The sequence below is a fragment of the Macaca mulatta genome, chromosome 2 (genome assembly GCF_049350105.2).
Source record: "Macaca mulatta isolate MMU2019108-1 chromosome 2, T2T-MMU8v2.0, whole genome shotgun sequence".
Lineage (NCBI taxonomy): Eukaryota > Metazoa > Chordata > Mammalia > Primates > Cercopithecidae > Macaca > Macaca mulatta.
Window position 1 is genome coordinate 57,156,517 of NC_133407.1, and position 10,499 is coordinate 57,167,015.

General features: G+C 37.7%; 1 non-coding gene across 1 annotated transcript; it reads right to left on the reverse strand.

The window, feature by feature from the left end:
* Positions 1-10,032: 10,032 nt before the first annotated feature.
* LOC114676578 (U8 small nucleolar RNA) lies at positions 10,033-10,168 on the reverse strand. Its single transcript, XR_003727629.1, has one exon. It is a non-coding gene; the product is annotated as a U8 small nucleolar RNA (small nucleolar RNA).
* Positions 10,169-10,499: the final 331 nt, after the last annotated feature.

Sequence of the window (10,499 nt, forward strand, 5' to 3'; positions counted from 1 at the left end):
GTTTTATGGCTCCAGCAAGCTGCTTGGAGGCTGGAGAATATGGGAGAGCATGTGGCTGTTTGTGAGGACTCCATGACTTTTCCAAACCTCATTTGTAACAAATGTTTTGTGATACCCTCTTAACTTGCTTGAAAGCGATAAGCACAGACCATTTCACCTGCCTACAGATATAATACCTGTATTAGTTTGCTCGGCCTGCCATAACAAAATACCACAGAGGTTGGCTTAAACAGCAGAAATTTATTTTCCCACAGTTCTGAAGAGGGGAAGTCCAAGATCAAGGTATCCGTTCACTTGGTTTCTCCTGAGGCCTTTCTTCTTGGCTTGCAGAAGGTCTCCCTCTCACTGTGTCTTCACATGGTCTTTTCTCTGTGTGCACATCCCTAGTGAGTCTTCCTCTTCTTAAGAGCCCATCAGTCATATTGGATTGGGGTTCTGCCCTGATGATGTCACCAAACCCCTCAGTTACCTCTTTAAAGGCCCTATCACATTGGGGGTTGTACTAGAGTTAGAACTTTAACATATGAATTTGAGGGGAAAACAAAATTCAATCCACAAAAACATCAAAATAATCAGTATAATGTCCTAACTATAGTATAAAAGGAAAATTTTTAAAAGTAAATTTATGATAAAATCACATGTATTCCAATATATAATTTCTCAGACATCACTACATTGGAAGATATTTTGAAGTACTCAGGTGATTGCATCTACTTATAATGAAAATGTTTAGATTCAAGAAAAGAAAGATGATCAGAAGCCAACCATTCAAAGTAGTTGGAAGAAGAAAAGAACAGCAACATGAATAGCACTAGAATAAAACCTGGAAGATACATATTAATATACCAAAAATGTCTGTGTAAGATAAAGGAAAGAGAAAGATAACATTGAATAAAGTAAGGATAAAAGCCAAGATTAGTTATATGCTTTCAAAGTGGAAGAAATGAGTGAAAGTAGGATACCCTCACAAATAAGCTAGGCTGTACTTATAAGAGTGATGTTAAAAGCATTCTTTTGTTATGACATGAGATAGCACAAAAATATTATCATCTCTCCTGAAATCTCCCTACACATTGAAGCATGCATTTAGTCTGAAAATTTACAGAGACTCTAGAAATCATAGCTTTTAATAGATGAAAATAAAAGATCATTTTAAAAAACGGAATTTCAGTACAAAAGACTAAAGAGAACTAGTGTGCTAGGTCTTTGGAGATAGCATCAGAGTAATGTTGAAAAGCAACAGGATCCCAAAAGCAATAACTAATTTCATTATGCGATTTCCAATATATATATTTATCATTGTGTCACTAAAAAAGATAAAAAATATATGTGATGACTATAATGTGATCAATAATAATTTCATATTATTGATCAACACTATCTCCTCAAACAGAAGTCCTGATCCACCAGTTTCATAATAAACTCTCTTAAGAAACAATAAAATTTAGCAAAATTCTCACTCTTCATGTGATTTCATTAAATAATATTCAATTTTAGGTTTATTCAAAAGAATCCCTTATTTTCTCCATTGTGAATAAACATCACAGATAACAAAATAGTCCAGATTTGTTATTACGGTAATTTAATACCATAATCACTGTTGCTGTCAGTGAAATGATTCTCTGAAATGGTGAATAATTCATGGTGAAGTTCCAAACCAAAAAAAGTATAATCTTCACTGAATTAATATTGTAGTTTTCTTGGAAAATTCAGTATATAATAAAATCTTGTGAAAACTACGTAGTATTAACTTGTAAAATAGGTTTGCCCTTAAATGATTTTAAATAGGTGCTTAACCCATATGAGTGTCTGCCTGGGACATTTGAAAGTCATTCAGGACATACAAGACTGTTGAACAGGACTGTCCTGCACATTCCCGGAAATTAACCATGCCTGGACCTTACCTGCTAAATATCAGAAGCTTCCCACCATAACCGTGACAACCCAAAATACTACCATCAATTTCCAAAACACCCCCTGGGGGGCAGTGTAGCCCTGTTGAGAACCACTGTTCATCTCTAATTGGATACTGTTTTTGAAATCTCTGGAATTTATCTCTTTCTCCTCCATTATTCGTGTCACAGAACACTCTTTTTCAGGAAAAAGTCCTGAAATCTCTCAGAAAGGAACTCATGTCCCAAGCCTCAATGCCTTCTAGCCTACTATATACTTATTTCAGACTTACCTTTCTAAAATATAAATCTGAATTTCTGGTCAAGATGGTATATGATTTCACATAGAAGACCACCTTTCCTCCTCTTGCCTTCACTCCAAAATAGCAAAGATGTAATACAAGAAAATATGCAAACACGTATTTATCCTCATACAAATGACTCCAGAGGGAGAAGAAAAAAAAAAAAAAAAAACAGAGAACAAAAAATACAGGGATATAAGCAGGATATAAGCAGTAGCTCTGAAATCCAAAACAGGCAGATAGTTTTCACCTCTACTGTGACAACAAGGATTAAAGTCCCCAATCATTCTGGGGAAAGAGAGCAGACAGGCCCACTGAGTCAAGCCAGATTGTCCTGCCATGAGGGCTTCCCCAACCCATTAACCAAAGTCAGTGCATCACCACTATTGGAGGTCTTCACAGAGCCATTGCCTAGAGTGGCCAAGAAAGAACAACAGGAACTGGACCAAATTTCTTATTACTGATCAGCACTAGCTCCTCAAACAAAAGTCCTGATTCACCAATATAAAATTGTTTCTTAATGGGGAACCCTGCTGAAACCCATGGAAGCACCAGACACCAAGTCAGGAAGATGACAGAAAGGTGGGGAAGGCAGGGAAGAAACTTCTGCATAAGATGAACTTGCAAACTAAAATTCCAGAACACAGTCAAGCACGGTGGCTGACATCTGTAATCCCAACACTTGGGGAGGCCAAGGTGGGCAGATAGCTTGAGGCCAGGAGTTTCGGAGCAGCCTGGCCACAAGGTGAAACCCTGTCTCTACTAAAAATACAAAAATTAGCTGAGTGTGGTGTTGTACACCTGTAATTCCAGTTACTCGGGTGGGTAAGTCATTAGAATCGCTTGAACCCAGGAGGCAGAGGTTGTAGTAAGCCAAGATCACACCATTTCACTCCAGCCTGGGCAACAGAGTGCGACTTTTCTCAAAAACGAACAAACAAAAAAAAATCAGAACACATAACAGAATAAGACGAAAGATGGCCAAAATAACTGTAAAATATTCAACAAATGGGAAGACCCAATTCCAAGCAGATAAACAATAATCTAAAAGTCTTCTAGAAAAATAAATGTCCTTAAAATTCTCGAAAGTTTTAAAAATTGAATAACATCCCAAAAAGCCAAAATAAAAACTACATACAACTTAAGTAGCTATGCATCAAAGACAGGAGAGATTTTGAAAAAGCCATGAGAAACAAGAAAAGGATAAAGAGAGGATATGAATGGGAGGAGAAGCAGCCCTTAGTAATCCTAGGAATTAAAATTTTAATCATTATTATTAAAAAATTATAGATTATATAAATCCTAACCAAGGAGTATTAATGAATTGGAGGAGAATATAGAAAAATTAAATCAAAGCCAGCATAAAAATATGAAGATTTTTAAAATATGAAAAGGATTAATAGTCCTGGAAGATAGACTAAAACGTTCCGACATGACGCTAATCAGCATTCCAGACATGAAGATCAGTGAGAATGAATAAGAAGTGACAGTTGAAAATACACTGCTGGTGATTTTTCTGAATTGCAGAAAAAGGTAATCCTCACATAAAGAATATACTAATTACTGAATAGTATAGTTAAAAGTAAATACATACCTGGACATGCCTGGTATCAACACAGACAAGTAGAGCAGTGAAACAGATAGAAAGGGTTCCCAAGCAACCCCATTACTACATGGGCACTCAGTATGTGATACAGGGAGTGGTATAGATTTAGCCAATTGTTTTCAGCTTCGATAGTTTAGTGACTGTTGTATGAAAAGAAGAACTCTCACTTCATATTTTAATGCATTTATACTTAGGGATTTTTTGACAATTAAAAGAAAAGTGAAAATAAATTGCACTATTACTCCCCTAGAGTTTTCGTGTAATCCTCACTATGTGAGTCTCTAAAATGCCTTATGAAATAGCCATTCTAAAATTTTTCACACCAATATACCCTTAGGGCCATGTGAGGAAAACCATCCCATTTTTAAAGTAGTGATAAAATAGAGAGCATGATACCTGGATACAACTGAGAGACTAACAGAAGAATATTTTATGGCGAACATGGTGAAACCCTGTCTCTACTCAAAAAAAAAAAAAATCAGTCGGGCATGGTGGCATGCACCTGTAATCCCAGCTACTGGGGGCACTGAGGCAGGAGAATCACTTGAACTCGGGAGGCGGATGCTGCAGTGAGCCAAGATTCCGCCATTGCACTCCAGCCTGGGCAGTGAAACTCCGTCTCAAAAAACAACAAAACAACAACAACAACAACAACAAAAAAAACCAGAAGATAAAGCCCACTCTATGTTTTGTGGAAAGTTATTACAATTACTAAAAAAGACATAAAAAAGATAAAGGACAATCCACAGGAGAAAACTTAAGTCCCAACTCAAATAGTGCGCTAAAAAAAAAATCAGGGGACTAATTTATGATGTTAAAGAGAAAAAAGGCACTATTACTGATTTTTTTTTTTTTTTTACAAACTGTAAATGAAATAGAACTGAAGTGTTTCAGGCAACTCTAACAAAACTGTTTTTGAGTCTCTTATTTTTCTGCATTTTTAAACTTAAAATCAACTTTAAACATTATTATACAATGAAATAGAGCATCAGCATAGTCACGGCGTATCTGTGGTCTAATGAAAGAAATTTCAAGCAGACCCCTTCTTAGGAGAAATTTCCCTACCTGGAGATGGGTGCTTGGTTTAGGTACTGGAACATAGGGTATCAGACTTTCCACAGACCAAGACATTTGAAAGAAACCAAATATTTCACCCTAAAATATTTTTTGACGTATTTCAAGATGACTATTGAGAGGGCTGGAAATACAAGAATAGCTGAAAAGCTGTCTTTTGTGGGAGATTTGCATCTCTAGAGAAAGTGTGCACGGCTGCAGAGCAGCCAGGCTCTACCTAAAGACCTTCCATGTTTTGATCTGGGAAAGATTAACTGAGGTCTGAAAGAAACATTTATTTTGTTTCAGGGCTGCTTCCTGTGAGGTTTTGTCTGCATAACAAGACCACATTTGCTAACCAGGCCTCCTTTCCTCTCCCTTCCACAACCTGTTTTGCCATGACCCCAAACCCTATTTTTTTTCTATAATCTCAAGGTGATGTAAAGGTGTCAACAATCTTCATTTTCTCTGAGATCTTATACTGAGATATCATAAAGTCCTCCTGTACATGTTAATAAGTTTGTGTGCCTTTTCCCCTATTAAACTTTCTTTTGTGAGTTGATTTTCAGTGAACCTTTACAGAGTAAAGGAAAAGTTTTTCCTTGATCCTGACACATTTTACAGGGAAGAGGAGAAATTAGACAAGCTTCTAGAAGATAGTGTGGGCCAGCCAAAGAGGGGGAAACTTGGAAGAAATGCAATCACATTCACACAAAAAACATATTTGTTCCCAAAATTTACCTTCTTTCCCACAATCATAGCAGCAGTGGAGACGAGTCTGGAACCACAGTTCTACATACTCTCACAGTGATTAGATTACTGGAACATAGTTGGAGTGAATATAACGACAAAATTTAAAAATCAAAAACTGCAGCTTGGCCCCTTCCCAGCTCAAACATAGCTAAGATTTTAAAAAAGGCAGCTGTACTAGATATTGGAAGTTGGGCTAGTTGCAGATGAACTCAATCTAGTTAAAGCTGTGGCCCAATCTGGAACAACTCAACTATAAAAGGAATCTGAGCAATCACCTTGTCTGAGAGATGAAACGCCTCTATTGCTCTTCTTATCACGGTGTCTGGAACACAAACAGCCAATGGAAGCAGAACTACAGAAGACCGCATTACCTAAGTAGCAGAGAGAACTTTAAAACAACTATTGTTAATACATTAAATAATAATATAGTAGGTAAAGAGTATTTAAAGAGAGAAGAATCACATAGACTTCTACAACCAAAAAAAAAAAAAAAATACTGCATTTTTTCATTTCAAAATGTACTAGATAAGATTAACAGCAAATTGCACACACATAGTAGATAAAAGACTAAGTGAACTTGAAGACAGGCCAATCGAAATTACATAAACTGAGGAAAAAAATAAAATACTTTGTAAGGACAGAGTCATCTGCATTCTGTAAGATACACTTAAATAGTCTAACTTGTATAATTAAAGTCACAGAAGAGAAAGGGAATAAAACAAAAATATTTGGAAGAAATTGTACTATTTTGCACATTTGATGGGCAAGACCTCAAGCCACAGATGCAAGAAGCCCAACAAATCCCAAGCAAAATAAATAGTTTAACAGAAACCACATCTACAAGCATCATAGTCAAATTGCTAAATATGAAAGATAGAAGCAGCTACAGAAGAAAGTCACAGTGCACACACAAAAACAATGATAAGAATAATCGATGACTTTTCCATAAGAAACAATGGCAGAAGACAATAAAATGACATTTATAAAGTACTGGGGGGAAAACTATTTGCCTAAAATTCCATATCCATAAAAAATATATGTTAAAAACCAGGATGAAATAAAAGTATTTGCAGATAAAGGAAAGCTAAAATAAAGTTTCCCAATACTTTCATTTTACAAGTACTTTAAAAAGTTATTTAATTTGAAGGGAAATTATGCTATATGAAAACTTGGAATTACAAGGGGAAGTGAAAAACAGTAGAAATAGTAAATATGAAGGCAAATCAAAAATACTCTCTTATTTAATTTTTTCAAAAATAACTGTTTTACTTTAAACGTAAAAACTACAAGACTGCATTGTGAGGTTCATAATATAGATGGAAGAGTTATATATAATAAAACAAAGGAGAGGAGGCGTAAATGCAGGTTCTTTGATTGTGTGTGAAGTGATATAATATGAATTCAATGTAAACTGTGTTAAAGATGGATATTGTAATACATCTTTATTGTAATGTAACCATTTATTATGGGCTCCTAGAGCAAGCATTAATACATTTAAAAGAAGTATAGCTAAAAAGCTAATAAAGGAAATAAAATGGAACTTTTAAAAGCATTAGATTACAAGTACTTTAAAAAGTATGTAAAAGTACTTTTACAGTGAGAGGTGACAGAGCGCAGGCAGCCCTCGCAGCCCTCGCTCGCTCTCGGCGCCTCCTCGGCTGGGCGGCCAGAACCATTATGGCGGCACTTGAGGAGTCCTTCATCCCGCCGCTGCACTGTCGAAGCCCCTCTCTGAGCTGGCTGAGGCCAGAGCCTGGCCCCTCTGCTTGCTGGGAGGTGGGGAGACGCGGGCGGGAACCGGGGCCAGCGCGAGTTCCGGGTGGGCGTGGGCTCGGTGGGCCCCGCCCTCGGGGCCGGCCTGCGCTCTCCGCCGGGCAGTGAGGGGCTTAGCACCTGGGCCAGTAGCTGCAGAGGGTGCACCGGGTGCCCCAGCAGTGCCTGCCCGCGGGCACTGCGCTCCAATTCTCGCTGGGCCTCAGCTGCTTCCCCGTGGGGCAGGGCGGGACCTGCAGCCTCCTGCGCGGCGGAGCCTCCCTGCCGAGCGCCGACCCCGGTGCCCCTGCGCCCGGTCCCATAGATGGCCCAAGAGCTGAGGAGTGTGGGCGCATGGCGTGGGACTGGTGGGCAGCTCCGCCTGCAGCCTGGGAGCGAGATCCACTAAGCTCCTGAGTCTAGTAGGTACTTGGAGAACCTTTACGTCTAGCTAAGGGAGTGTAAATACACCAATCAGCACCCTGTGTCTAGCTCAAGGTTTGTAAATATGCCAATCAGTACTCGGTATCTAGCTAACCTAGTGGGGACTTGTATAACTTTTCTGTCTAGCACTCTGTGTCTAGCTAAAGGATTGTAAACACACTAATCAGCACTCTTTGTGTCTAGCTCAGGGTTTGTAAATACACCAATCAGTACTCTGTATCTAGCTCAAGGTTTGTAAATACACCAATCAGTACTCTATATCTAGCTAACCTACTGGGAACTTGGAGAGCTTTTCTGTCTAGCACTCTGTGTCTAGCTAAAGGATTGTAAATGCACCAATCAGCATTCTGTGTCTAGCTCAGGGATTGTAAATGCACCAATCAGCCCTCTGTCAAAATGGACCAATCAGCTCTCTGTGAAACAGATCAATCAGCTTTCTGCAAAATGGACCAATCAGCAGGATGTGGGTGGGGTCAGATAGAGGAATAAAAGCAGTCTGCCTCAGCCAGCCAATGGCAACCTGCTAAGGTCACGTTGCACACTGTGGAAGCTTTGTTCTTTTGCTCTTTACAATAAATGTTGCTGCTCACTCTTTGGGTCCACGCTGCCTTTAAGAGATGTAACACTCACCACGAAGGTCTGCAGTTTCACTCCTGAAGTCAGCAAGACCATGAACCCACCAGACGGAAGAAACCCCGGACACATCTGAACATCTGAAGGGAACAAACTCCAGACACACCATCTTCAATAACTGTAAGTCTCAGCGCGAGGGTCTGCGGCTTCGTTCTTGAAGTCAGTGAGACCAAGAACCCACCAATTCTGGACACAATAGTATTGAAAGTACTTTTAAAAGAAGTACACCTAACTCTTACTGAGGATAGCATTTATAATTTGTTTATAAAACTAATAATTATCAGTCTTCCATCACTGCTGTAACAAATTACCTCAAAAACGTAAGTGTATTATTTTATACTTCTGTATGTTGACACAATTCTCACTGGGCTAAAATTAAGATGTCAGCAGGACTGCATTCCTCTTTGAAGTTTATGGGAGAATTTGTTTTATTTTTCCAACTCCTAGAAACCATGCATCATTTCTTGGCTCTTGAGCACCTTCCTTCATTTTCAAAGACAGCAACTCTCTGACCATTTTTCTGGTCATCACATTTATCTCTGACTGACTACAGCTAGAAAAGCTTCTCTGGTTTTAAGTGTTTATGTGACTAGATTGGACCACCTTGATAATCTCCCCATATCAAGTCCTTAACTTGAATCACATTTACAAAAGTCTCTTTTCCTCATAAGGTAGCATATTCCTAGGTTCTAAGGATTAGAATTAGGATCTGCACCTTTGGGAGCCATTATTCTGCCTACCACAATTGGCAAGGTAGTAGGACACAAACACAGCCTCAAGTCTAGAAATAGAACTAAGCCAATAGCTGGCTTGGTGATTGGATCTGCAATATCACCAAAATTATATCAGTGTAGAGGCACCAAAATACATTAAAACACTTGGTTCTCACTGGGAACCTGGAGCCTATGTGGAAACATAAAAACACTTATTAGAGAGGAGCAAGCAGAGGAGGAGATAAAAGGGGGAAAGAAACTACCATTCAAAATGAGGCTAAAAATCAAAATACTAGGACCACAGCTAACGCTCAGAAAGACAACCAGAAAAAATGCATAATCGGAATGTCAATTTACTGGAGGTAAAATTAATTTTTTTTTAAAAACTGACAATTTGTAATCAATAGAGTAAATTGACAAGTGAATCATATCCATGAAAAAAGAATTAAAATCTAAGACATTCAACTTTCAAAAATAAAATAAAAACATGTATTACTTAAAATAAGTAATTACATTTTTAAGCGACACAGAGGTGAAAGTGTGTCCAATGTAAATCTCATTGGAATATAAGAAAAGCATGAAAGAAACAATGCAGAAGTAGTATTTACAAAGATAATTATTCAGAAGAACAAAATCATAATAAAACTGTAATTGTCAAAGATGAAGAGTCCTAAAAGCTGAAATAAATAACCAATTACCTTTGAAATGAACACAAATTAAACTCACAATGAGCATTGAAATTGCATTACTAAACTAGATAAGGGCAATACAAGAAAAGAAAATTATACAATAATTACACTCAAGAACACAGATGCAAAAATTCTTTTAAAATATAGCAAACAATAAAATTTAGCACTGTGCTTTTATTTTTTTTTTTAAGAAGTGTCAGGTAAGAGCATTCGGAATACTCCAAGTCCTGATTACACAGAAACTTTAATCACTTATTATTTGAACCCCCATCATCATGTTCTAATCTGCCTTGTAAAAGGAGGAACATGTAAGGATTCTCCCACCTGATGATCAGCACAATGTTCTTAAAAGGACATCATAAACACATAGGGTTCACCCAAGGAGTGCAAAAATGATGTGTCTTTAGGAAGTCTATTAAATTTAATATACCACATTAACAGAATAAAAGAGAACTAATATGTACAATTCTCAGTTATTCACATATAGCAACTCAATAACAAAAACTATTTGGTAAAATGTGATCTCACTATATTAAAACAAAAAACAAACAAACAAAACTACTAGCAAACAAAGAAGGGACTGAAACTTTTCTAATCTGATGTATTATTGAGGCCCAGTCAATAAAATAGATCCCATACCAAGTTGTCCTGTTTCAGGAATT